The sequence below is a fragment of the Arachis ipaensis genome, chromosome B8 (assembly GCF_059453495.1).
Source record: "Arachis ipaensis isolate K30076 ecotype BB chromosome B8, ASM5945349v1, whole genome shotgun sequence".
Classification (NCBI taxonomy): domain Eukaryota; kingdom Viridiplantae; phylum Streptophyta; class Magnoliopsida; order Fabales; family Fabaceae; genus Arachis; species Arachis ipaensis.
The window spans coordinates 60,866,401-60,891,508 of record NC_142443.1 but is presented as its reverse complement, the minus strand read 5'-3'; the positions used below and the strand labels follow the sequence as shown (position 1 = coordinate 60,891,508).

The 25,108-nt window shown below is 37.8% G+C and overlaps 1 non-coding gene across 1 annotated transcript; it reads left to right on the top strand.

Moving 5' to 3' along the window:
- The first annotated feature begins 24,452 nt into the window (after positions 1-24,452).
- LOC148548280 (small nucleolar RNA R71) lies at positions 24,453-24,560 on the top strand. The gene has a single exon (XR_015897337.1). It is a non-coding gene; the product is annotated as a small nucleolar RNA R71 (small nucleolar RNA).
- Positions 24,561-25,108: the final 548 nt, after the last annotated feature.

Below are 25,108 nucleotides of genomic sequence, written 5' to 3'. Positions count from 1 at the left end.
TGTGTGAAAGTATGTAAAGTATGTTGATTCTCCTTCAATCCTTGGCTTAAATAGCATCAGAAATAAGTTGGATTGGGCCCACAAGGCTTTAGAATTCGCTGGCCACGTATTGCTTTAAGTGGATCATATGGCAGCAACGATGCGTGCGCGTACAGTGCGCGTACACATCACCATACGTGTAGCAACTATAGCAAATCTTATATTGTTTCGAAGCCTCGGATGTTAGCTTTCCAACGCAACTGGAACCGCATCATTTGGACCTCTGTAGCTCAAGTTATGGTTGTTTAAGTGCGAAGAGGTCGGCTTGATAGCTTTTGCGATTCCTTCATTTCTTCATGAGTTCTCCATTTTTACATGCTTTTTGTTCATTCCCTTGATCCAATCCTTGCTTCATAAATCTGAAATCACTTAACAAACATATCAAGACATCTAATGAAATCAAAGGTAAATCAAGATTAAACAATTAAGGACCTAAAAAGCATGTTTTCACTCTTAAGCACAAATAAAGGAGAATTTACAAAATCATGCTATTTCATTGGATAAATGGGAGAAAGGTTGACAAAACCTTCTAAATTCAACACAAGATAAACCCTAAATATGGGGTTTATCAGGGAGTCAGTGGATATATGGTGCTGATAAGACGACTCCCTTGGGTATCCGTGTCCGTTCTTTGACATATGAGGCCTGTATTTGGCAGCAGCTGCTGTCCAACTATGTGATGCCAAGCACCCATAAGACGAAGGTTACTACAGATATGGCTGTTATGGTTTGGTGTGTCTTGGAGGGCCGTGAGTTACACCTTCCATGGCACATTAGATGGTCCATGGGGTGGGTTCACTATGTGGGCAACCTAGCCTCCCCGTGCTTGATTACTCAGCTAGCCACGATGGCTGGGGTTCTTTGGATGACTACTGATCAGAGACCGACAGTCGCCGGCCATAAGAAGATCATTCCACATGACGACTGGCCGGAACTTGAGCTAGCACTTGGACGACGCATTAGACAGACACTAGGACCTTATACAGAGGAGGGACCTTCCACATCAGTCCCTTCAGCTTCAGCACCTACCGATGCAACACCACCAGCATTCCTACAGCCACTCTTCAGCCTGATCCACCAATTGTTTGACGACATAGCCTATTCAGAGCGTTGCAACCAGCGACGTTTTAAACAGCTAGAGCGTCGCAGCTAGCGACGTTATGAGCATTTGAGGAGGCTTATTCTCTCTGGTGGTGTTGACATTCCACCTGAGCCAGACACTCCTTCCGAGCGTTCTGAGGAGGCCCGAGACCCACCAGCAGACAGAGGAGCTGATGATAGTGACGAGTCTTTCCACTCCACTTGATCTGAGCACCGAGGATGGTGCTACGTCTTAAGTGTGGGGAGGTTGTCCTTCAACAAGCATATTTTGGGTGACAATTTCATTTCCGAACACTTGTACTTTAGTTTTTATTATTATTATGTTTTTTAGTTGTTTTGTATATATTTTATCCTCTTGAGAAACTTCTTAGTTTAGTTTATTGCACTTTCTTAGTTTATTGCACTTTTTGATTTTGCTTGTACATAACTTAGTATTATATAGTAGTTATGCATATTTTGATATTTTGCTCTTAATTTTGGCTTGTACATATGTTCTTTTTGGTTTTTTAGTCTTGATTGTGATTTGGGATGATGTGATGATTGCACCTAAGTTTGATTTCCTATACACTTGCTATGTTGGTTTGATTGAAATTAGGAATTAAACTTAGGATTTTTTACCTTTTTCATCCAATCACATTATATACATATATAGAATAATTTAGTCATTTAATGAGATTTCCAAGAAGCTTACTCTTTATATAGGGCATTGAAATTCAAATTGAATTGGGTTGAAATATTTTGAAACTTGCATGATTTATACATTGTGGAATATGATTTTTGAGTTAAAGAACATACAATTTGTGAGTTTTTGAGCCTTATTGTGTGGTTATATCATTGGACCACTTATTTCATTCTTGTGTGTTGCTCTTCTCTATGATTGCAATCTTGGGTTTGTTTATTTCTATATATCCATTGTTTAATGTATGATTATGAAATTATATGATTGAGGCCATCACTTCATTGTAGCTCACTTAACCCAAAAAGCCTACCATTTCATTCACCTTTGTTTGCCATTTTGAGCCTTTTTAATTCCATTTTGCTCTTTATTTTGCCACATCATTAACCTTAAGCAAAAAATAATGAAGTGTCCCTTATTTGAATTTTTGAGTAGCTTAAGTTAGTGAGAGTGTGTAATGTTTAAGTGTGGGAAAAATGTGGGAACTTTGGGTGATGAAAATGTGTTTTATGCTTATTGAAAAATGTTAGAAATTTGGGTACATGCTCATGTAATATTATAGAAACCATATGCATTGATGAGTTGGTATATATATTATGTTCTTGAAAAAAAAAGAAAGAAAGAAAAGAAAAAGAAACAATGAAAAGGGGACAAAAGTACCCCAATGTGAAATCTAATAAAAATTAATGCATATGTGATTGAATATTATACATGAGTGTGTATACATATGTAAAAGTGAGATTATGGGTAGCTAAGCTTGATATTAGAATTGTATAGGTTGTGTATGTCTTAGGTGAGAATTTAGGCTAATCAAAGATTCAAATGCAAGATCACCTAGCCATGTATACATCCTTACCTTTAACCTTAGCCCCATTACAACCTTGGAAAGACCTCATGATTTTTGCATATGTACATTAAATTTTGGTTGATTGGTTAGATGAAGAACAAACTTTAGAAAGCATGATTAGAGGAGAATTGAGTGGATTGACCCTAAACACTTGAGTGATTAGAGTGCATATACATATCCGGTGAGGGTTCGATCACTCAATTCCATATTTTCACCTTTGATCATTGTTATCTTGCAAGTTTGTTAAATTCTTTTATGACTCAATTCAATTATGAATAGGATTTGGTTATAATTGCTTTAGCCCTTGGTTGTATATAGATGCTTTCTTGGATATTGATTTACTTGGACTAATTAAATACATATATATAGTTAGATAGTATAGTTACATACATATAGGTAGATTGCATATGGTTAGTTACATTGAATAATTGTTGATTTCCCTTCTTACCTTCCTTTGGTATAGCATGAGGACATGCTATTGTTTAAGTGTGGGAATGTGATGAATCCACATTTCATGGTATTTATTTGCTTTAACTAGGTGGATTTCATTGAATTTCCTTGTATTTAGCCATTGAAATAACATAGTTTCATGATGTCTTCCTAATTTGTGCTTGAAAGTGAAAACATGCTCTTTAGGCCTTTTTTATTGCTAAATTTTATTCACTTTGATCCCATTTGGTGCCTTGATGGTTTTGATGAGTGATTTCAGGTTTTCAAGGCAAGTTTGGGTGGAAGAAGTGAAGAAAGAGCATCCAAAAGGGGAGAAATCATGAAGAAAATAAAGTTTGGAAGCTGCTGCAAAGATGCGTACGCACAGTGATGCATGCGTACGCACAACAGACTTCGTGCAAGGATGCATGATGAGTCCAATTCACACCCCATTCAAATATGGTGAATCTGTTCTTTTGGCAAGCGCACTAAAATTATCGTCAAGTAATAACCTACAGTGGAGTGGGATCGTATCCACAGAGATTGGTAAATTTGAGCAGTTTTAATCAATTGATGAATTAGTCAAGCGGAACAAATAGATTGTGATTGCAGAATTATAAATGGCAGAATTGTAAATGGCTAAAATGTAAAGAGAAGCAATAAAGTGCAGAAATAGAAATGACAGAATGTAAAGTGCAGAATCATAAGGGACTTAATTGTAAATGGAAATGGAGAATTGCAGAATGTAAAAGCAAGCTATAAATAAAGTGATAGATAAGAATGGGAAAATTCATTGAGATTAGGAGATGTTGTCTCTTTGGATCAATTTCAGCTTATATCCTCTTCAATCATGCAACTCATTGATCTCTTGGAAATCATGATTGATTGAGTCCCAATCCTTTGGTGACTCAATCTCTCAGATCTTGATCAATAGCCAATTTCTTGCTCTAATTGTTCATGAAGAGAGATATGCTTGGTCCTTGATTATACCATACATCATCATAGGTCCAAGTAGAGGAATGATTATATGTCACCATATCCAAACACCAAAACCCAGATCCTACTCAAGTGTGAGAAGGGATTTCAAACATGGTTTCATGTTTCCTTTCCCAAGGTTCCCATGAAACCCATTTTGCATTCAATCTCTTTCCCAAGATAATTGAACACTAAGCATTAAAAACGAAATTTCTTCTAGCAAATCAAAGAGAAGATGAAGAGAAGAAGAATTTCACTATCATCAATCCATCAAGTACAACAGAGCTCCCTCTCTCAATGAGAGGGAATTTAGCTACTCATAGCTCAAAGAAAAGTATTCAAAAGTAAAGAAGATGATGAAGTGTAAAAGTGAATCTAAAACTAATCTCTCTAACTGCTTAACCCCCTTCTTCAGTACTTCTTGGGGGTATTTATACTACTCCTAGCTCTCAAAATAAAAGAATTACAAAAGTGAAAAAGGAAAATTACAATTTGGAGGGAAAAGAAACTCAATAAGCGTGACTTCCCAGCTGGCGTGTGGCTGGCGCTTCAGTGGCGTGCCACGTGCTCCTCCAATTCTGGCTTGGCGTGTCATGCCCAGTCCCTCAAGTGGCATGCTTCTCTTCAATAACATTCCTGGTGTGCCACGCCTTCGAGCTTAAGTGGCACGCCCAGGGTCTTTTAATACCCATGTAGCCTGGCGTGCCATGCCTTCGAGCTTAAGTGGCACGCCCTAGCCTTTTTCCTCTTCTTCTTGCCTCTGGAGACTTGAACTAGCATGGCACGCCCAGTGTCTAGCGTGCCACGTCCTTGCTGCATGCTTGATCAAGCTCTCTAGAAAGTTGAACTAGCATGGGACGCCCAAGGTCTGGCGTGCCACGCCCTTTATAAGCAAGTGATTCTTCTGTTTGGCGTGCCACGCCACGAACTCAAGTGGCACGCCCCAATGGCTTTTGCTTCCTAAATGACACTGGCATGCCATGCCTGGGGTTCAAGTGGCACGCCTGATAAACCACTATTTTATGGTTTATCTTGTGCTCAATTGAGTGATTTTTATCAACTCTTTACCTACTTATTCATACTATTTGCATGATTTTATATTTTTCTTCCTGATTTTGTGCTATGACTGAAAACATGTTTCTTTGGTCTTAATTTGCTAATATTAATCCTCTCTTATTACCATTAGATGCCTTGATATGTGTGTTAAGTGATTTCAGAGTTTATAGTGCAGGAATGGCTTAGAGGATGGAAAGGAAGCATGCAAAAATGGAAGGAATACAAGAAGTTGAAGGAACTGCAAAGCTGTCAGCCTGACCTCTTCGCACTCAAACACGCTATAACTTTAGCTACAGAGGTCCAAATGATGCGGTTCTAGTTGCGTTAGAAAGCTAACGTCTGGGGCTTCGATTTGATATATAATTTGACATAGTTGCCTTGACGATAAGTGACGCGAATGCGTGATCTACGCAGACGCATCGCAGTGGCGAAAAAACCAGCGTGTTTGAATTCGAAACCAGCGAATTCTGGGTTGTTTCTGACCCAGTTCTCGGCCCAAAAAACACAGATTAGAGGCTATAAAGTGGGGGAATGCATCCATTGATCAACATGCTTTCATAATTCATAATCTTATGTTTAGATGTAGTTTGAGAGAGAGAGGTTCTCTCCTCTCTCTTAGGATTAGTATTTAGGATTTCTCTTAATTTTAGGATTGCTTCTCAATCCCAGGTTCAATGTTCTTCTACTTTTATTTCTTCTATTATTTTATTTTAGTTTGTTAATGTTGGTTTATGAACTCCATGTTAGATTTGAATATTCTATTTAATATAATTTGAGGTATTTCAGTTATAAGATTGTTTTATTTATGCTATGAATGCTTTCGATTTATCTAAATTATTTTCATTCGAGTAGATTCTCTTCTTTTTTGGCTCTGGTTAAGTAATTGGTGATGCTTGAGTTATCAAATAAAGCAGTGGTTGAAATTGGCAGATTACTAATTGATTTAGATCGCTCTAAAGCTAGTCTTCCCACCGGGATTGACTAGGACTTGAGGATTAAGCTAATTAGTCCACTTGATTTACCTTCATAGTTAGAGGTTAACAAAGTGGGAGAAAAATCCAATTCTCATCACAATTGATAAGGATAACTAGGATAGGACTTCCAGTTCTTATACCTTGCCAAGAGTTTTATTATTTATTTAAATTAATTCCTTACAATTTACTTTCTTGCCATTTACTATTCTTGCTTTTTATCTTATACATTAAAAACCCAAAATTCTACCTTTTTCATAGCTAATAATAAGTCATACCTCCCTGCAATTCCTTGAGAAGACGACCCGATATTTAAATACTTGGTTATCAATTTTATTGGGTTTGCTTAAGTAACAAACAAAACTTTTATAAAGAAGGAATTCTTGTCGGTCTAGAAGCTATACTTAAAACGGGAATTCATTTTAGAAAATTCTAGATCGCGCGAGAGTTTCGCTCTTTCAAAATGGCGCCGTTGCCGGGGAATTGCAAACGTGTGCCTTATTATTGGTTATAGTAAATATTTGCCTTTTGATTTGTTTTTATTTTTATTTTTATTTTTGCCTTTTCGTAAATTAAGAGGTTATTGGTTTTTATTTAGTTATAAAAAAATTTCAGAATTTTATTTTAAAATTTTTTTATCTTATCTTATCTTAGTTTTAAATTTCAAAAATTCAAATCTTTTTTCAAAAATCATATCTTTTTCAAAATCTTATCTTATCTTATTTCAAAATCAAATTTCAAATTTCAATATTTAAATTCCAAAATTCAAAATCCAAATTTAAAATTTTAAAATTTAAAATTTTAAAAATCAAACCTTTTCAAAATTTAAATCTTTTTCAAATTTTTATCTTATATTGTTGACTTTTTCAAAATTCAAATTTTAAAATTTTAAAATTTTAAAAATTCAAATTAAAAAATTTTCAAATTTCAAATTTCAAAATTCAAATTTCAAATTTTAAATTTCAAATTTTAAAATTTAAAATTCAAAATTTAATTTTTAAAATTTAAATTTCAATAACCTTTTAATTTAAATTTGTTTTTATTTTTGTTTTTAATTTTTATTTGCTATTATGAGTTCTCACCCCATTGCTTTGAGTTTGGTCCCAATGCTGTTGCAAGGAATGAAAATTATAACAGAAACATGCATCATGGTCAAAACAATCAGAGATGGAAGGAGCCACGAGGATCTGATCAACCCTTTTGGCAACATCACCTTCCAAGATACCATGGACAACGACCATCCTACAATGCATGCCAAGACAATAGATATGGTGGACCCCCTTGTAATTACCAGCAAGCCTCATCATATGCCAATAAATCACCTCCTCAAAATAGCTTTGGACCACTATACTCACAAGCCCCTTTCCACCATTTATCTCTATATGACCCTAACCCATATCCACTATACCAACCACCTTATGAGCCAAATGAACCATACGCAGAACCACCCCATTCCAACACAACTACTCTCATGAACCACCACCTCAATATACACCATCTCCTTATTATTATCAAGATGAACTACCTTCCTACCATGAACCCTTTCTCCCAACAAATGAACCCTCCTATCCACCCCAAACCTCCATGGAGAAAGCACTTACCGATCTAAACTCTACTATACAAGCTCTCGTCGCCCAAATCAGACCACCAAATACCTTCAACAATCAACCCTCAAGCTCTAGTGCACTTCCTTTTCAACCACAGAATGATTTCTCCATCCCATCACCACCATCCATGGAAGAGCACCCACATCCATCAATCCAAGAGCAACATGATCCCAATGATGCTATTGACATGGAACAAGAGAGAAGGGATCATCTTCGCGAATCCATACTTCATAAGGAGCTAGAGGAGGCCCTAAAGGTGAAGGTAGTAAAAACCCTTGAAGTCGAAGGAGTGGTTGAAGAATTAGTGAAGGAAGACATCAAGGAGGAGTCTGATTTTGTCTTAGAGCAAGAGGAGGCCCAAAATGTGGAGATAGGAAAGACCCTTGAAGATGAAAGAATAGTTGAAAGGAGTTGTTATGGAAAGAAAATCATCAAGGATGAGTACAATTTTATATTAAAACTACTGGACAAAGCAGTAATTATTGAAGAGGAAGAAGTGGTTGAAGACTTGGGAGATGCTGAACCTCCATGGAAAAGTCAAGACATAGAGCCTCCTTCCAAGACGGTTGCATTTGATGTTGAGGAGGGTGTACAACCTCCAAGACATGTCATGGTTAAGGACTTGGAAGAGGTCGATCAAGAGATGGAGATTCAAGAAGAAGAAACACAACCTCCCATGCCCTTGGTGAGTAATGAAGAAGAGATTGAATTGGAAGAAAGCTACCAAGAGGAAGAGGTTGATATTGAAGAAACTTGCAAAGAGGTGGAAGTTATCAGAGAAGAGCACAAGGGAGTGGAGCTTGCAAGTTCATTAGAAACACCTCTCCCAAGGCCATTACCGTCCAACACAACATTCAAGTGGGTAAAATTCTTATCCTTGACCTTTACCTTCCCACTTGAATATGGGCTACTGGAGACGGATGGTAAACTTAGAGCTCTTTGTGGCATTAAGAGTTAGAGGAAGATGGTCAGTGGTAAGAATTGTCCTGCAAGGTTCATTATGGTTGGAAGCTTTAAGTTTAAACGCAAAGGTTGGTGTAGAACTCAATTGAACGGGTCTGGAAAGTTGTTTGGACGCTTCAGTGAGAATTCTAAGGCTGAACCACTTGGATGGAATCATGATAATCAACATGAAGATGGGTGTAGAAACAAGATTTGGGATCCACGAATATATGAGGATCAACTTTGGGAGCTCAAAGCTTGTGAAGAACCCCATCAAAGCTTGAGAAATTTACTTAGTATTGATAGAGCTTATTGGAAGTCTAAGCATTGGTGGAAATTTCAAGACGAATACAAGCACAAACCACCATAATAAGGAGCTCACCAAATGTCCAACTTAAGGACTTTAACTAAAAGTGCTAGGTGGGAGATAACCCACCATGGTATGATCGTCCCTTTTTCAATTTTAATTCTAGTTTGTTTTGTTTGTTTTTGAGTTTTGATTGGACCTGGAATCATGCATAACGTTCATATTAGCATTGCATTCTGCATATTGCATTATTATTAAAAAAAATATTTCGCACGCGACGTGACAGCGTCGACGACGCGTCCGCGTCATATGTGCCTCAAAGAAGAAAAGAGATTTTACAGAGCGTCACGCGACAGCATGGCTGGAGGTGTGCCTTTGGCACAAATTGATCCACGCGACCGCGTCGCTGACACGATCGCGTCATTTGCAAAAAATGCCTCCCACACGTCCGCGTCACCTACGCGAACGCGTGCCCTAAAAATCGACGTAAAAAGGGTATATGGCAGCAAGTTGTGATGGAGTGGGGCTAGAACCGCGCTAGAAGCACAAGTCCCACCACGCGAACGTGTGCCCCACGCGTCCGCGTCGTTTTTCAAAGTATGGCCATCCATGCGATCGCGTCAACCACGCGACCGCGTCACCCAGATTTTTGGCAAAATGCATTTAAAACAGAGAGTTGCGCGACCGCGAGGCTGCCCTCGCGCTAATGGCACAAATCACTCCATGCGAACGCGTGACCCACGCGTCCGCGTCACTTCATAGAAGCGCTATCCACGCGAACGCGTGACCCACGCGCTCGCGTCGTCTGCGCCGCACAACTTATCCAGATCAGCGCCAATTATCTTATCTTTTCTTTTCTAATCCTAATTTCTTCTATCTTTTCTTCTTTCTTCTTCCTTTTCTTACTTTCTTCTTCTTCATCTCTTTAAATTTCTCATCCTTCTTCACTTCAATTCTATTTCATTTAATTTATTTGCATACTTTCATTCATTGCATTATTCTCATTGGTGTTAGAAATTTATTTGGGTCATTACTTTCTATATTTTTGTGAATTATTAAAGGAATTATTTGACAATTATATATTACTTTTTAAAGGGTTGCTTGCATGTTCAATTTAATACTTTCAATAGCTTATTTACCATGCTTGCTATGTGTTTGTGAAAAAGCCCATACGGCATTATGCACTATTTTTAGATTTCTTTTATTCTACTACTCTAAATGCTTGCTTTTCACAAAACCCTTTTTATATTTTATTAATTAAATATAATTGTTATTACAAATATGTTGTTAGTTTGAAAGACTTAGTAATCTAACTTGGACATTGAATGCTTGATCTATGCTACTCATGCCTTTGCCAGCATGCCAATAAACATCTTGCATTTAATTATCATTACATGCACTTGCTATACTTCCATTGATGAACTTTTCACATGTAGTCATGACCATGTGTTAACGTCATTCTTCTTTATTGTGCATTGATTACCACCTTTCCCGCTCTCTTCCTTGCTCTAACCCTTAGCTTTAAAAGTTACTTTCTTTTTCCCTTTTCAGGATGGCCACCAAGAAGGGTAAAGAGAAAGCTACTCCCAAACCACCGACAAGGAAAGGAACAAAAAGAGCCCCAGTTGAGGAACCACAACCCCCATCTACTTGTACATCTTAGCATGCACCGAGGACGGTGCAATCTTTAAGTGTGGGGAGGTCGATACCGATCTCTATGGGTTAGTTACTCTTCTATCTCAACACCAATGGTTTATTTTCCTTGTTAGTTGTTGCATTTACATGTTTGATTGTATATTTGTTTGATTTTGTGCATATTTTACCACTTGGTTGAAGAAATATTTTCTTTTTTTTCAAGAAACTTTTTTAAAGTATTTCACTAATTTGAATAAAATTTAATGTTAAACTTGTTTGAAGAAATATTATACTGGAACATAGTTTAGAGCTCGAACACACAAAACCTGTGAGATTTTTGAGCCTATTTAATTGGTTACATTTTATCAACCAATATTTTATTTTTGGTGTGTATTTTTCTCTCTAAAATTGTGATCTTTGTCTTGCTTGATTCTATTTTTTTATGGTTTGATGTATGCATGCACTCATATGATTGAGGCCTTTGTTTCACTAAGATTACATACCCATATGGCCTTAACCTTTCATTATCCTTTGCAAACCAATTTGAGCCTATTTTACCCCTTTTATTCTTTAGTTTAGCACATCATTAACTCTAAGCAGAAAATAATAATGTCCTTAATTTGAATCCTTGGTTAGCTTAGACTGGTGAGAATGCTTATGAATTAAGTGTGGGAAAAAGTGGGTTTGGAAACATCTGGTTTGAGAATTGAGTATGTTAGAATTTTCTGAAAATGTGAAGGAATGTTGAGAATATGTTCATGCATTCAATACCTTAATCATATGCATTGAGAAAAATAATATATATATATATATATATATAAATAAGGAGAAAAAGAAAAGAAAAAGAGCAAATAATAAAAGGGGACAAAATGCCCCAAAGTAAGTGGTGAAAGCAATGCATATGTACTGTACTTGAAATTAGAATGCATGAATATGTGGAAAACATGGTTAATGGATGGTTAGATATTGTATTATGACTACATGGATTGTCCTAAGTTAGGTGGAAAGTTTAAATTAATTAAGGATTCAGATTTTAGTCCACTTGGCCAAATACAATCCTACCTTGACCCTGACCCCATTACAACCCTTAAAAGACCTCTTGATATGTGTATTTTGTGCATTAAATTTATGTTGATTGTTAGATGAAGAGCAAGCCTTAGAAAGCAAGGTTAGTAGAGAATTGAGAGAATCGAACCTAAAACACTTAAGTGATTAGAGTGCATACACTCCCAGTGAGGGTTCGATACTCGATTCTTTGTTCCCGGCTTTCATGAGCTATTTTCTTCTACAAGCCTATTTGTATTTCATTTTTATGATTTGAATTAGTGAAATCCAGTTCATATTTATTCTTGGACAATTTATTTACTTTTAAACCAAGTAGGAAAAAGCATTCTTCATGTAGTTGGATTCATATAGATAGGTTGCATTTCATATATTCTACCATTCCTCTTCACCCCTTTATAGTTTCTTTTGAGCTTAGCATGAGGACATGCTAATGTTTAAGTGTGGGGAGGTTGATAAACCACTATTTTATGGTTTATCTTGTGCTCAATTGAGTGATTTTTATCAACTCTTTACCCACTTATTCATACTATTTGCATGGTTTTATATTTTCCTTCCTGATTTTGTGCTATGACTGAAAACATGTTTCTTTAGTCTTAATTTGCTAATATTAATCCTCTCTTATTACCATTAGATGCCTTGATATGTATGTTAAGTGATTTCAGAGTTTATAGGGCAGGAATGGCTTAGAGGATGGAAAGGAAGCATGCAAAAATGGAAGGAATACAAGAAGTTGAAGGAACTGCAAAGCTGTCAGCCTGACCTCTTCGCACTCAAACGGCTATAACTTTAGGTATAGAGGTCCAAATGATGCGGTTTTAGTGGCGTTGGAAAGCTAACGTCTGGGGCTTCGATTTGATATATAATTTGCTATAGTTTCCCTGACGATAAGTGACGCGAATGCGTGATCTACGTAGACGCGTCGCAGTGGCGAAAAAACCAGCGTGTTTGAATTCGAAACCAGCGAATTCTGGGTTGTTTCTGACCCAGTTCTCGAACCAGAAAACATAGATTAGAGGCTATAAAGTGGGAGAATGCATCCATTCATCAACATGCTTTCATAATTCATAATCTTAGGTTTAGATGTAGTTTCAGAGAGAGAGAGAGAGAGGTTCTCTCCTCTCTCTTAGGATTAGTATTTAGTATTTCTCTTAATTTTAGGATTGCTTCTCAATCCCAGGTTCAATGTTCTTCTACTTTTATTTCTTCTATTATTTTATTTTAGTTTGTTAATGTTGGTTTATAAACTCCATGTTAGATTTGAATATTCTATTTAATATAATTTGAGGTATTTCAGTTATAAGATTATTTTATTTATGCTATGAATGCTTTCGATTTATCCAAATTATTTTCATTCGAGTAGATTCTCTTCCCTTTTGGCTCTGGTTAGGTAATTGGTGACATTTGAGTTATCAAATAAAGCAGTGGTTGAAATTGGTAGATTACTAATTGATCTAGATCGCTCTAAAGCTAGTCTTCGTACAGGGATTGACTAGGACTTGAGGATTAAGCTAATTAGTCCACTTGATTTACCTTCATAGTTAGAGGTTAACAAAGTGGGAGAAAAATCCAATTCTCATCACAATTGATAAGGATAACTAGGATAGGACTTCCAGTTCTTATACCTTGCCAAGAGTTTTATTATTTATTTAAATTAATTCCTTACAATTTACTTTCTTGCCATTTACTATTCTTGCTTTTTATCTTATACATTAAAAACCCAAAATTCTACCTTTTTCATAGCTAATAATAAGTCATACCTCCCTGCAATTCCTTGAGAAGACGACCCGAGTTTTAAATACTCGGTTATCAATTTTATTGGGTTTGCTTAAGTGACAAACAAAACTTTTGTAAAGAAGGAATTCTTGTCGGTCTAAAAGCTTACAACGGGAATTTATTTTTAGAAAATTCTAGATCACGCGAGAGTTTCGCTCTTACAACGCCCAAGTGAGGAATAGTGGATGGCGTGCCACGCCCTCGACACCAAGTGGCACGCCCATGTGTTTGGCCTCCTTCATCATCTCTGGAAACTTGTACCAGCGTGCCACGCCCAGCATTCAAGTGGCACGCCATAGTGAGATTCTTGGACTGGCGTGCCACGCCTTCGATACCAGGTGGCACGCCCAGCCCTTGCTTTGGCCTCTTTGTGCATTGGCGTGCCACGCCTGGTCGCTCAAGTGGCACGCCTAAATGGAACTGAGAGCCTGGCGTGCCACGCCTTCGACCGCAAGTGGCACGCCCAGACTTCATTGGCCTTCAGCCCCTTCTCTGGGATTTTGTACCAGCGTGCCACACCATGCTACTCAAGTGGCACGCCCATACATTTGTGGATTTCTCAAGCTTGGCGTGCCATGCCTGGTTCCTCAAGTGGCACACCCAAGTGACTTTTTGGTGCTGGTGTGCCACGCCTTCGATACCAAGTGGCACGCCCATGGTGACGGGTCAGGCGTGCCACGTCCAACCTGGCGTGCTACGCCCATGTGAATGCTTGAGAATTCTCTTCTGGAATTTAGTGCTGGCGTGCCACGCCCAGCTCTTGGCGTGCCACGCTAGTTCATTTTTGTGGTGCTTGCTATAAGTGGCACGCCCGCTTCACACGCCTAGCTCATTTTTGTTGTTGTCTTCCCCTTTTTAATGTCTTTTTCACCTGAAATTCAGCACAACCCATCTCAAAACAATGTACCATAATATTCATCAAATAATGTATGAATTGCAATGATCAAATAAGATTTATGCTCTTTTATGGTCCTCTTTATGCAAGAAAGAAGGGTAGATGATGCAAGTCATCAATACGTACGCACCAAATGTCGTGCGTACGCACGATGGGATTTTTGTGCAAACGTGCGTACGCACAGTAGGTCGTGCGTACGCATGCGCGCATATGCGTGAGGTCATTAATGCAAATCGCTGGGGCGAATTCTGGGCCTCCAAAACCCAGTCCAACTCATTTTCTGAAGCTATTTAAGGCCAAAGTGAAGAGGAATGAAGGGGGGCAATTAAGTTTAGTTTTTGTTATGTTTTCTCTTAGTTTCTAGAGAGAGAAGCTCCCCCCTTTCTCTAGAATTAAGGTTATTTAGTTTAAATTCTTGCAATTTCTATTTTTAATTCTTGTTTCTATTTACTCTTCCTTGTCATTTATTATTATTGCTTCTTTGTTCTTCTTCATTTCTCTTGTTATTTTCTTTATTTTGTCATTTTTATGTTTTATAACACTCATTTTACATTTAATTTTAATTAATGTAATTTATATTTTCATGTCATTTATTGCTTCCTTTAATTGTTATTGTTACTTTCTTGCTTTGGTAGTTTTAGAATTTATTTTATTACAATTTAATATTATTTTATTTTCATGCACACCAAGTGTTTGATAAAATGCTTGGCTTAGTTTTTACATAGTTTCTCTACACTCTTGGCTTAAAATTGATGCCTTTGGTTATCCTTGAGTCATTGATGTCCATTCTTGTTTGATACATTAGAGTAGTTAGTTGATTTGGTCTCCCTTAACTCTATGTGACCCCTTAGTGTTGACATAGGACTTAGGGATTGGAATTAACTATGCCTATTTGACTTATCTTCGATGTAAGGTTGACTAAGTAGGATTAACTCTTCATAATCATCATATGTTTGTGGTCAATGGCTAGGATAGGTAACCTTAACTCTCAATTACTTGCCAATATGTTTTCTTGCATGTTAAGTTTCCTTTCCTTGCATTTAATTGCTTTGACTTTTACTTGCTTTCATTTAATTTCTTTCATATTTAGTTTCCACACTCTTGGTTGAGAAATTGGATGTTTGGGTGGAATTGAGTTGTAAATGTCCATTCAGCATTGTGTGAGAATAATTAATTGGTTTGGTTTCCATTGATGCTAGTCTTTCACTAAGTAATTAGTGAGTTGACTAGGACTTATGGATTGAGATCAATTATGCTCTTTTGACTAATTCTCAAGGAGGATTGACTAATTTGAATTGATTCCACACGATTGCCATGTTTGTGGTCCATAACTAGGATAGGAATCCTAAATTCCCCAATTCTTGCCAGGAGTTGCCATTTACATTCCTTGCATGTTTATTTGCTCTCTTGCTATTTACATTTCTTGCTCTCTTGCTTTCATCCCAATTCCCCATGCTCTCTCTCATGGCCAATAAATGTACACTTCATTACAACTCCTAGGAAAGACGACCCGGGAGATAAATACTCGGTTATTTTGTATTGACTTTATTATTTGATCTTGAGAATTCATTGTTGGTTTAGACTATACTTTCAACGATGAAATTCTATTTTATGAAAATTTAGACTAACAATAATTCTCTTATCAAATACTCATTAATATTTTTTATTGTACTCATTAATAATTTTATAGTGTAATAAATATTTAATTATAGTGTAAAATGGTAGAATAAATATAAATATAATAAAAAAAGAAAAAGTGTGTGCATGCAAGGAAGTTCGCCTAAAGCTAACACGAGCTTCAGCAAATTTTTTCTTAGGACCTAGACAAATTTTATTACGTTTGCTGAAATTTGTCTAGGATTTAGGTGACTCTCCAAATCTAAAAAAAAAAATTGAATTCTAGAAAATAAAGATAGATAATTTTTTACTGGAATTAAAAGTTTTTTATTTTATTTTAGAAAATATTCCATAATATATAATAATCATGAGGTGAAATTTTAAAAAGTTAAAAAGAACAATTGGTTCTGTTTTATTCAAAGAAAATGCTTATAAAGTTATGCAAGTTATTGTTTATAGAAAATATGGACTTTTGGTTATTATGTGCATTTTAGTAAAATATGAATTGAAGAGTAGTATTTTGTTTAAGAAAAGGAAAACATTTTCCTACAATTTATGTAATTTGATATCTTGACCAACTTTTTTAAGATTATAAAGTACATATTTAGCTTCAAAATATTTTCAAAAGCCTTAAATGTAAAATAAAAAAAATTAAGTATTTAACCAACTTTTCTAGTATGTAGTCTATGCAAACTTTTAAATTTTAGTAAAAAATATAGTCTTAGAATTTGAGACAAAAAGAAAAAAAGATTTTAAGATAAAAATTGCTTTAAAATTTTGAAGGCGGCTCGAAGTTAAAGTAAATAAAATTTCTTTTTATTCACTTATTTTTTAAGAATTGGTAACTTATTTTGTAAAAAATAAAATCTATTATGTTATATTATATTATATTAAAATTAGATTTTTTCACTTAATGATACAATTGACGTGGTATGTTTTTGAGAGTGTTCATTATATCTGTTCATACCCTAGGTCGAGCTGTTCGACCCGGGATGTTTAGCGACAAGGCAACCGACCTCTTCAGGTCAGACTACCTGACCTCTTCTTAAAGAGCTCGGCCAAATCACCAGGAAAGCCCAAAAAGGGCCCAAATGGAGGAACGCGACCCAAATCCAAAGGCAGTCCAAGCCTATAGGGATAAGGGCGGTTCTCTTGAAGATAAGATGACCTCACTCAAAGATAAGATATGACAAGATAAGATAACTAACTTATCTTATATAAGAAGGTCACTCCACACCTCTATAAATACATTGGAGCACCCAGGTATAACTCAAACTCTGATTCTACTAAAAACCTGTTTAATACCCTTGCTAACTTAAGCATCAGAGTCCCTTGTAGGTACTACCACCCTCCGGTGACAAAGGATCAACAGCGTAGCCAGTCCAACAAGTCGGACGCAACAGCTCCGGCCACCTCCACCAGCCGGACACGTCATCTCCGACCCGCACAGAAGATCTTATCCGAGATCGACCTATAGTTTCAGGTAACCCTCGGAACAATATCATAGATCTATAGTCACTATTTTTGACCTATGATCACATTTTTTTTAATCTTGGCGTATTCTAGTGTAGTCATAGATCTATAATCATAGTTTTTTTTATTTATGGTCACAGTTACAGTGTTTAATTTATGACACTTTAGGCCACACATTTTTATCGTGAACATAGGTTATTCTATGGTCACGCATAAAAACTGTGACCATGGCTTGATTTATAGTCACTCTTTTATAAAACCGTGACATAGTCTAATCTATGATCACGGGTTTAACGTGGCCATGACTTATCTATGCTCACACAATTTTAAAACTATGAGTATAGCTTTTTTATGGTCACCCTTTTGTAAAATCATGACCATAGCCTAATTTATGGTCACAGTTTTAGTGTGACTATAACTTATTTATACTCACCCTATTTTAAAACCATGAACATAGCCTACTGGTGCGCATAAATCGTGACAGTTCATTCCTTGGTAACGGCGCTAAAAACTTAATACGCACGTTCATAATCTTAGTTCTTTGTCACAACTTCGCACAACTAACCAGCAAGTGCACTGGGTCGTCCAAGTAATAAACCTTACGTGAGTAAGGGTCGATCCCACGAAGATAGTCAGCTTGAAGCAAGCTATGGTCACCTTGTAAATCTCAGTCAAGCAGATTCAAATGGTTATAGAGTTTTAATAATTAAAAGATAAATAAAATATAAAATAAGGATAGAGATACTTATGTAATTCATTGGTGAGAATTTCAGATAAACGTATAGAGATGCTTTTGTTCCTCCTGAATCTCTGCTTTCCTACTGCTTTCATCCAATCCTTCCTACTCCTTTCCATGGCAAGCTTAATGTAGGGCATCACCGTTGTCAATGGCTACTTCCCATCCTCTTAGTGAAAATGGTCCAAAATGCGCTGTCACCGCACGGCTAATCATCTGTCGATTCTCGATCATACTGGAATAGGATTCAGTAATCCTTTTTGCGTCTGTCACTACGCCCAGCACTCGCGAGTTTGAAGCTCGTCACAGCCATCCCTTCCCAGATCCTACTCGGAATACCACAGACAAGGTTTAGACTTTCCGGATCTCAAGAATGGCCGCCAATAATTCTAGCCTATACCACGAAGACTCTGATCTCACGATCAGGAGGCTAAGAGATACGCACTTAAGCTATTGCAAGTAGAACAGAAGTGGTTGTCAGGCACGCGTTCATAGGTGAGAATGATGATGAGTGTCACGGATCATCACCTTCCTCAGGTTGAAGAACAAGTGTATATCTTAGATAAGAAATAAGCTTGAATTGAATAGAAAAACAATAGTACTTTGTATTAATTCATGAGGAACAACAGAGCTCCACACCTTAATCTATGGTGTGTAGAAACTCTACCGTTGAAAATACATAAGAACAAGGTCCAGGCATGGCCGAGAGGCCAGCATCCATGTCTAAGGAAAAACGTTCCAAAGATCGGATAAAAGATCAAAAGATGTCTAACACAATAGTACAAAGTTTTATTTATACTAAACTAGTTACTAGGGTTGCAGAAATAAGTAAATGATGCAGAAATCCACTTCCGGGCCCACTTGGTGTGTGCTTGGGCTGAGCATTGAAGCTTTCACGTGTAGAGGTCTTCCTTGGAGTTAAACACCAGTTTGTAACCTGTTTCTGGCGTTTAACTCTGCTTTGCAACCTGTTTCTGGCGTTTAACTCCAGAATAGGGCAGAAAGCTGGCGTTAAACGCCAGTTTGCGTCATCTAAACTCGAGCAAAGTATGGACTATTATATATTGCTGGAAAGCCCTGGATGTCTACTTTCCAACGAAATTGAGAGAGCGCCATTTTGACTCTTGTAGCTTCAGAAAATCCACTTTGAGTGCAGGGAGGTCAGAATCCAACAGCATCTGCAGTCTTTCTTCAACCTCTGAATATGATTTTTGCTCAAGTCCCTCAATTTCAGCCAGAAATTACCTGAAATCACAGAAAAACACACAAACTCATAGTAAAGTCCAGAAAAGTGAATTTTATTTAAAAACTAATAAAAATATACTAAAAACTAACTAAATCATACTAAAAACTATGTAAAAACAATGCCAAAAAGCGTATAAATTATCCGCTCATCACAACACCAAACTTAAATTGTTGCTTGTCCCCAAGAAACTGAAAATCAAATAGGATAAAAAGAAGAGAATATACTATAAATTCCAAAATATCAATGATACTTAGCTCCAATCAGATGAGCGGGACTAGTAGCTTTTTGCCTCTTGAATAGTTTTGGCATCTCACTTTATCCCTTGAAGTTTAGAATGATTGGCATCTCTAGGAACTCAGAATTCAGATAGTATTATTGATTCTCCTAGTTCATTATGTTGATTCTTGAACACAGCTACTTTATGAGTCTTGGCCGTGGCCTTAAGCACTCTGTTTTCCAGTATTACCGCCGGATACATACATGCCACAGACACATAACTGGGTGAACCTTTTCAGATTGTGACTCAGCTTTGCTAAAGTTCCCAATTAGAGGTGTCCAGGGTTCTTAAGCACACTCTTTTTTTGCTTTGGACCTCGACTTTAACCGCTCAGTCTCAAGCTTTTGGCTTGACACCTTCACGCCACAAGCACATTGTTAGGGACAGCTTGGTTTAGCTGCTTAGGCCAGGATTTTATTCCTTTAGGCCCTCCTATCCACTGATGCTCAAAGCCTTGGATCCTTTTTATTACCCTTGCCTTTTGGTTTTAAGGGCTATTGGCTTTTTGCTCTTGCCTTTTGGTTTAAAGAGCTTTTGGCTTTTTCTGCTTGCTTTTTCTTTTTCTTTCTCCTTTTTTTTCGCCATTTTTTTTCGCAAGCTTTTGTATTCACTGCTTTTTCTTGCTTCAAGAATCATTTTTATGATTTTTTAGATTATCAAATAACATGTCTCCTTTTTCATCATTCTTTCAAGAGCCAACATATTTAACATTCATAAACAACAATTTCAAAAGACATATGCACTGTTCAAGCATTCATTCAGAAAACAAAAAGTATTGTCACCACATCAAAATAATTAAACTAGTTTCAAGGATGAATTCGAAACCATGTACTTCTTGTTCTTTTGTAATTAAAACATTTTTCATTTAAGAGAGGTGATGGATTCATAGGACATTCATAACTTTAAGGCATAGACCCTTAAATACTAATGATCATGTAATAAGACACAAACCTAAACATAAAGCATAGTAAACGAAAAATAGGAAAATAAGAACAAGGAGATTAAGGAATGGGTCCACCTTAGTGAGGGTGACGTCTTCCTCTTCTTGAAGAACCAATGGTGCTCTTGAGCTCCTCTATGTCTCTTCCTTGTCTTTGTTGCTCCTCCCTCATAGCTCTTTGATCTTCTCTAATCTCATGGAGGATGATGGAGTGCTCTTGGTGCTCCATCCTTAGTTGTCCCATGTTGGAGCTTAATTCTCCTAGGGAAGTATTGATTTGCTCCCAATAGTTTTGTGGAGGGAAGTACATCCCTTGAGGCATCTCAGGGATTTCATGGTGAGGAATTTCCTCATGCTCTTGTTGAGGTCCATCATCTCTTGTTTGCTCCATCCTCTTCTTAGTGATGGGCTTGTCCTCTTCAATGAGGATGTCTCCTTCTATGTCAATTCTAGCCAAATTGCAAAGGTGACAAATGAGGTGAGAAAAGGCTAACCTTGCCAAAGTGGAGGACTTGTCAGCCACCTTGTAGAGTTCTTGAGGTATAATCTCATGAACTTCCACTTCCTCCCCAATCATGATACTATGGAGCATGATGGCCTGGTCTATAGTAACTTCAGACCGGTTGCTAGTAGGAATGATTGAGCGTTGAATAAACTCCAACCATCCTCTAGCTACAGGCTTAAGGTCCAATCTTCTCAATTGAACCGGCTTGCCTCTTGAGTCAACTTTCCATTGAGCTCCTTCCACACATATGTCCATGAGGACTTAGTCTAACCTTTGATCAAATTTGACCCTTCTAGTGTAGGGGCGTGCGTTTTCTTCCATCATTGGCAAGTTGAACACCAGTCTTACATTTTCCGGACTGAAATCTAAGTATTTTCCCCGAACCATGGTAAGCCAATGCTTTGGATTCAGGTTCACACTTTGATCATGGTTTCTAGTGATCCATGCGTTTGCATAGAACTCTTGAACCATTAAGATCCCAACTTGTTGAATGGGGTTGGTGAGAACTTCCCAACCTCTTCTTCGGATCTCATGTCGGATCTCCGGATACTCATTCTTTTTGAGCTTGAAAGGAACCTCATGGATCACTTTCTTCTTGGCCACAACTTCATAGAAGTGGTCTTGATGGACCTTTGAGACGAATCTCTCCATCTCCTATGACTCAGAGGTGGAAGCAATTGCCTTCCTTTTCCTCTTTCTTGAGGTTTCTCTGGCCTTAGGTGCCATTAATAGTTATGGAAAAATAAAAAGCAATGCTTTTACTACACCAAACTTAAAATATTTGCTCGTCTCCAAGAAAAAGAAGATAGAAAGAAGGAGAAGAGGAAGAAAATGGAGGAGATGAAGGGAGAAGGTGTATTCGGCTAAGGGGAGAGGAAAGGGTTGTGTTGTTTGAAAATGAAGAAGGAATGAGGGGTTTTTATAGGAGTAGGGGAAGGTTTAGGGTTTGGCCATTAGGGTTGGGTTTGGGAGGGAACAGAGTTTAAATTTTGGAGGTAGGTGGGGTTTTTGGGGAAGAGAGGATGGATGTGAGTGGTGAAGAGGTGATGGGGAAGAGTGATTGAGGTGATTGGTGAGGGGTATTTGTGGAAGAGAGTTATGAAAAGGTGTGAAGAGAGAGAGTTAGGGTAGGTGGGGATCCTGTGGGGTTCACAGATCCTGAGGGGATCCTGTGGGGTCAAGGACTTAACATCTCTGCTCCAATTAGGCGTGTAAAACGCCCTTAGCATGCATGTCTGGCGTTAAACGCCAGCTTGCTGCTTGTTTTTGGCGTTAAACGCTCAAATGTAGCCTATTTCTAGCGTTTAACGCCACTTCCATGCTCTGTTCTGGTGTTAAACGCCAGTCTGGTACTTGTTTCTGGCATTTAACGCCAGCTTGATACTTCTTTCCGGCGTTAAACGCTAGTTTGATACTTCTTACTGGCGTTTAAATGCCAGTAAGTTCTTCCTCCAGGGTGAGCTATTTTTAAAGCTGTTTTTCATTCTGTTTTTGATTTTTCAGTAGTTTTTGTGACTTCACATGATCATCAACCTAAAAAAAAAACAAAATAACAATATAATAAAATATATATAATTAAATAACATTGGGTTGCCTCCCAACAAGTGCTTCTTTAATGTCAATAGCTTGACAGTGAGCTCTCATGGAGCCTCACAGATGTTCAGAGCATTGTTGGAACCTCCCAACACCAAACTTAGAGTTTGAATGTGGGGGTTCAACACCAAACTTAGAGTTCGGTTGTGGCCTCCCAACACCAAACTTAGAGTTTGACTGTGGGGGCTTTGGTTGACTCTGTAGTGAGAGAAGCTTTTCATGCTTACTCTCCATGGTTACAGAAGGAGATCCTTGAGTCTTAAACACAAGGTTGTCCTCATTCAGTTGAAGGACCAATTCTCCTCTGTCCACATCAATCACAGCTCTTGCTGTAGCTAGGAAGGGTCTTCCAAGGATGATGGATTCATCCTTATCCTTCCCAGTGTCTAGGATTATGAAATCAGCAAGGATGTAAAGGCCTTGAACCTTTACTAACACGTCCTCTACTTGTCCATAAGCCTGTTTTCTTGAGTTGTCTGCCATCTCTAAAGAGATTCTGGCAGCTTGTACCTCAAAGATCCCAAGTTTTTCCATTACAGAGAGTGGCATTAAGTTTATTCCTGACCCCAGGTCACACAGAGCCTTCTCAAAGGTCATGGTGCCTATGCTACATGGAATTAGGAATTTACCAAGATCCTGTTTCTTTTGAGGTAATTTCTGCCTATCCAATGTATTTAGTTCATTGGTGAGCAAGGGAGGTTCATCTTCCCAAGTCTCATTACCAAATAATTTGGCATTCAGCTTCATGATTGCACCAAGGTACTTAGCAACTTGCTCTTCAGTAATGTCTTCATTCTTTTCAGAGGATGAATACTCATCAGAGCTCATGAAGGGCAGAAGGAGGTTCAATGGAATCTCTATGGTCTCTAGATGAGCCTCAGATTCCTTTGGTTCCTCAAAGGGAAACTCCTTATTGGTCACTAAACGTCCCAGGAGGTCTTCCTCACTAGGGTTCACGTCCTCCTCCTCCTCTTTGGGTTCGGCCACACCAAGTAAGGTAGACCTTGCACTCTCTTTTTGGATTCTCTTCTGTATTGCTTGGGAGAGTACTAGGAGGAGATTCAGTGACCCTTTTACTCAGCTGGTCCACTTGTGCCTCCAAATTTCTAATGGAGGACCTTGTTTCATTCATGAAACTTAGAGTGGCCTTAGATAGATCAGAGACTATATTTGCTAAGCTAGATGTATTCTGCTCAGAATTCTCTGTCTGTTGCTGAGTGGATGATGGAAAAGGCTTGCTATTGCTAAACCTGTTTCTTCCACCATTATTAAAGCCTTGTTGAGGCTTTTGTTGATCCTTCCATGAGAAATTTGGATGATTTCTCCATGAGGGATTATAGGTATTTCCATAGGGTTCCCCCATGTAATTCACCTCTGCTATTGCAGGATTCTCAGGATCATAAGCTTCTTCTTCAGAAGATGCCTCTTGAGTACTGTTGGATGCAGCTTGCAATCCATTCAGACTCTGAGAAATCATATTGACTTGCTGAGTCAATATTTTATTCTGAGCCAATATGGCATTCAGAGTATGAATTTCAAGAACTCCCTTCCTCTGAGGCATCCCATTACTCACAGGATTCCTTTCAGAAGTGTACATGAACTGGTTATTTGCAACCATGTCAATGAGTTCCTGAGCTTCTGCAGGCGTTTTCTTTAGGTGAATGGATCCACCTGCAGAATGGTCCAATGACATCTTTGAAAATTCAGACAGACCATCATAGAATATATCCAGGATGGTCCATTCTGAAAGCATGTCAGAAGGACACTTTTTGGTCAGTTGCTTATATCTCTCCCAAGCTTCATAGAGGGATTCACCTTCTTTCTGTTTGAAGGTTTGAACATCCACTCTAAGCTTGCTAAGCTTTTGAGGAGGAAAGAACTTGGCTAAGAAAGCCGTGACCAGCTTATCCCAAGAGTTCAGGCTATCTTTAGGTTGAGAGTCCAACCATATTCTAGCTCTGTCTCTTATAGCAAACGGGAAAAGCATAAGCCTGTAGACCTTGGGATCAACCCCATTGGTCTTAACAGTATCACAGATTTGTAAGAATTCAGTTAAGAACTGAAAAGGATCTTCTGATGGAAGTCCATGAAACTTGCAATTCTGTTGCATCAGTGAAACTATTTGAGGCTTTAGCTCAAAATTGTTTGCTCCAATGGCAGGGATTGAGATGCTTCTTCCATGTAAATTAGAATTTGGTGCAGTAAAGTCACCAAGCATCTTCCTTGCATTGTTATTATTTTTGGCCATGTCTCCTTCTTTGTCAAAAATTTCTGTCAGATTTTCTCCAGAGAGTTGTGCTTTGGCTTCCCTTAGCTTCCTCTTCAGAGTCCTTTCAGGTTCCGGACCAGCTTCAACAAGAATGTTCTTATCCTTGTTCCTACTCATATGAAAAAGAAGAGAAA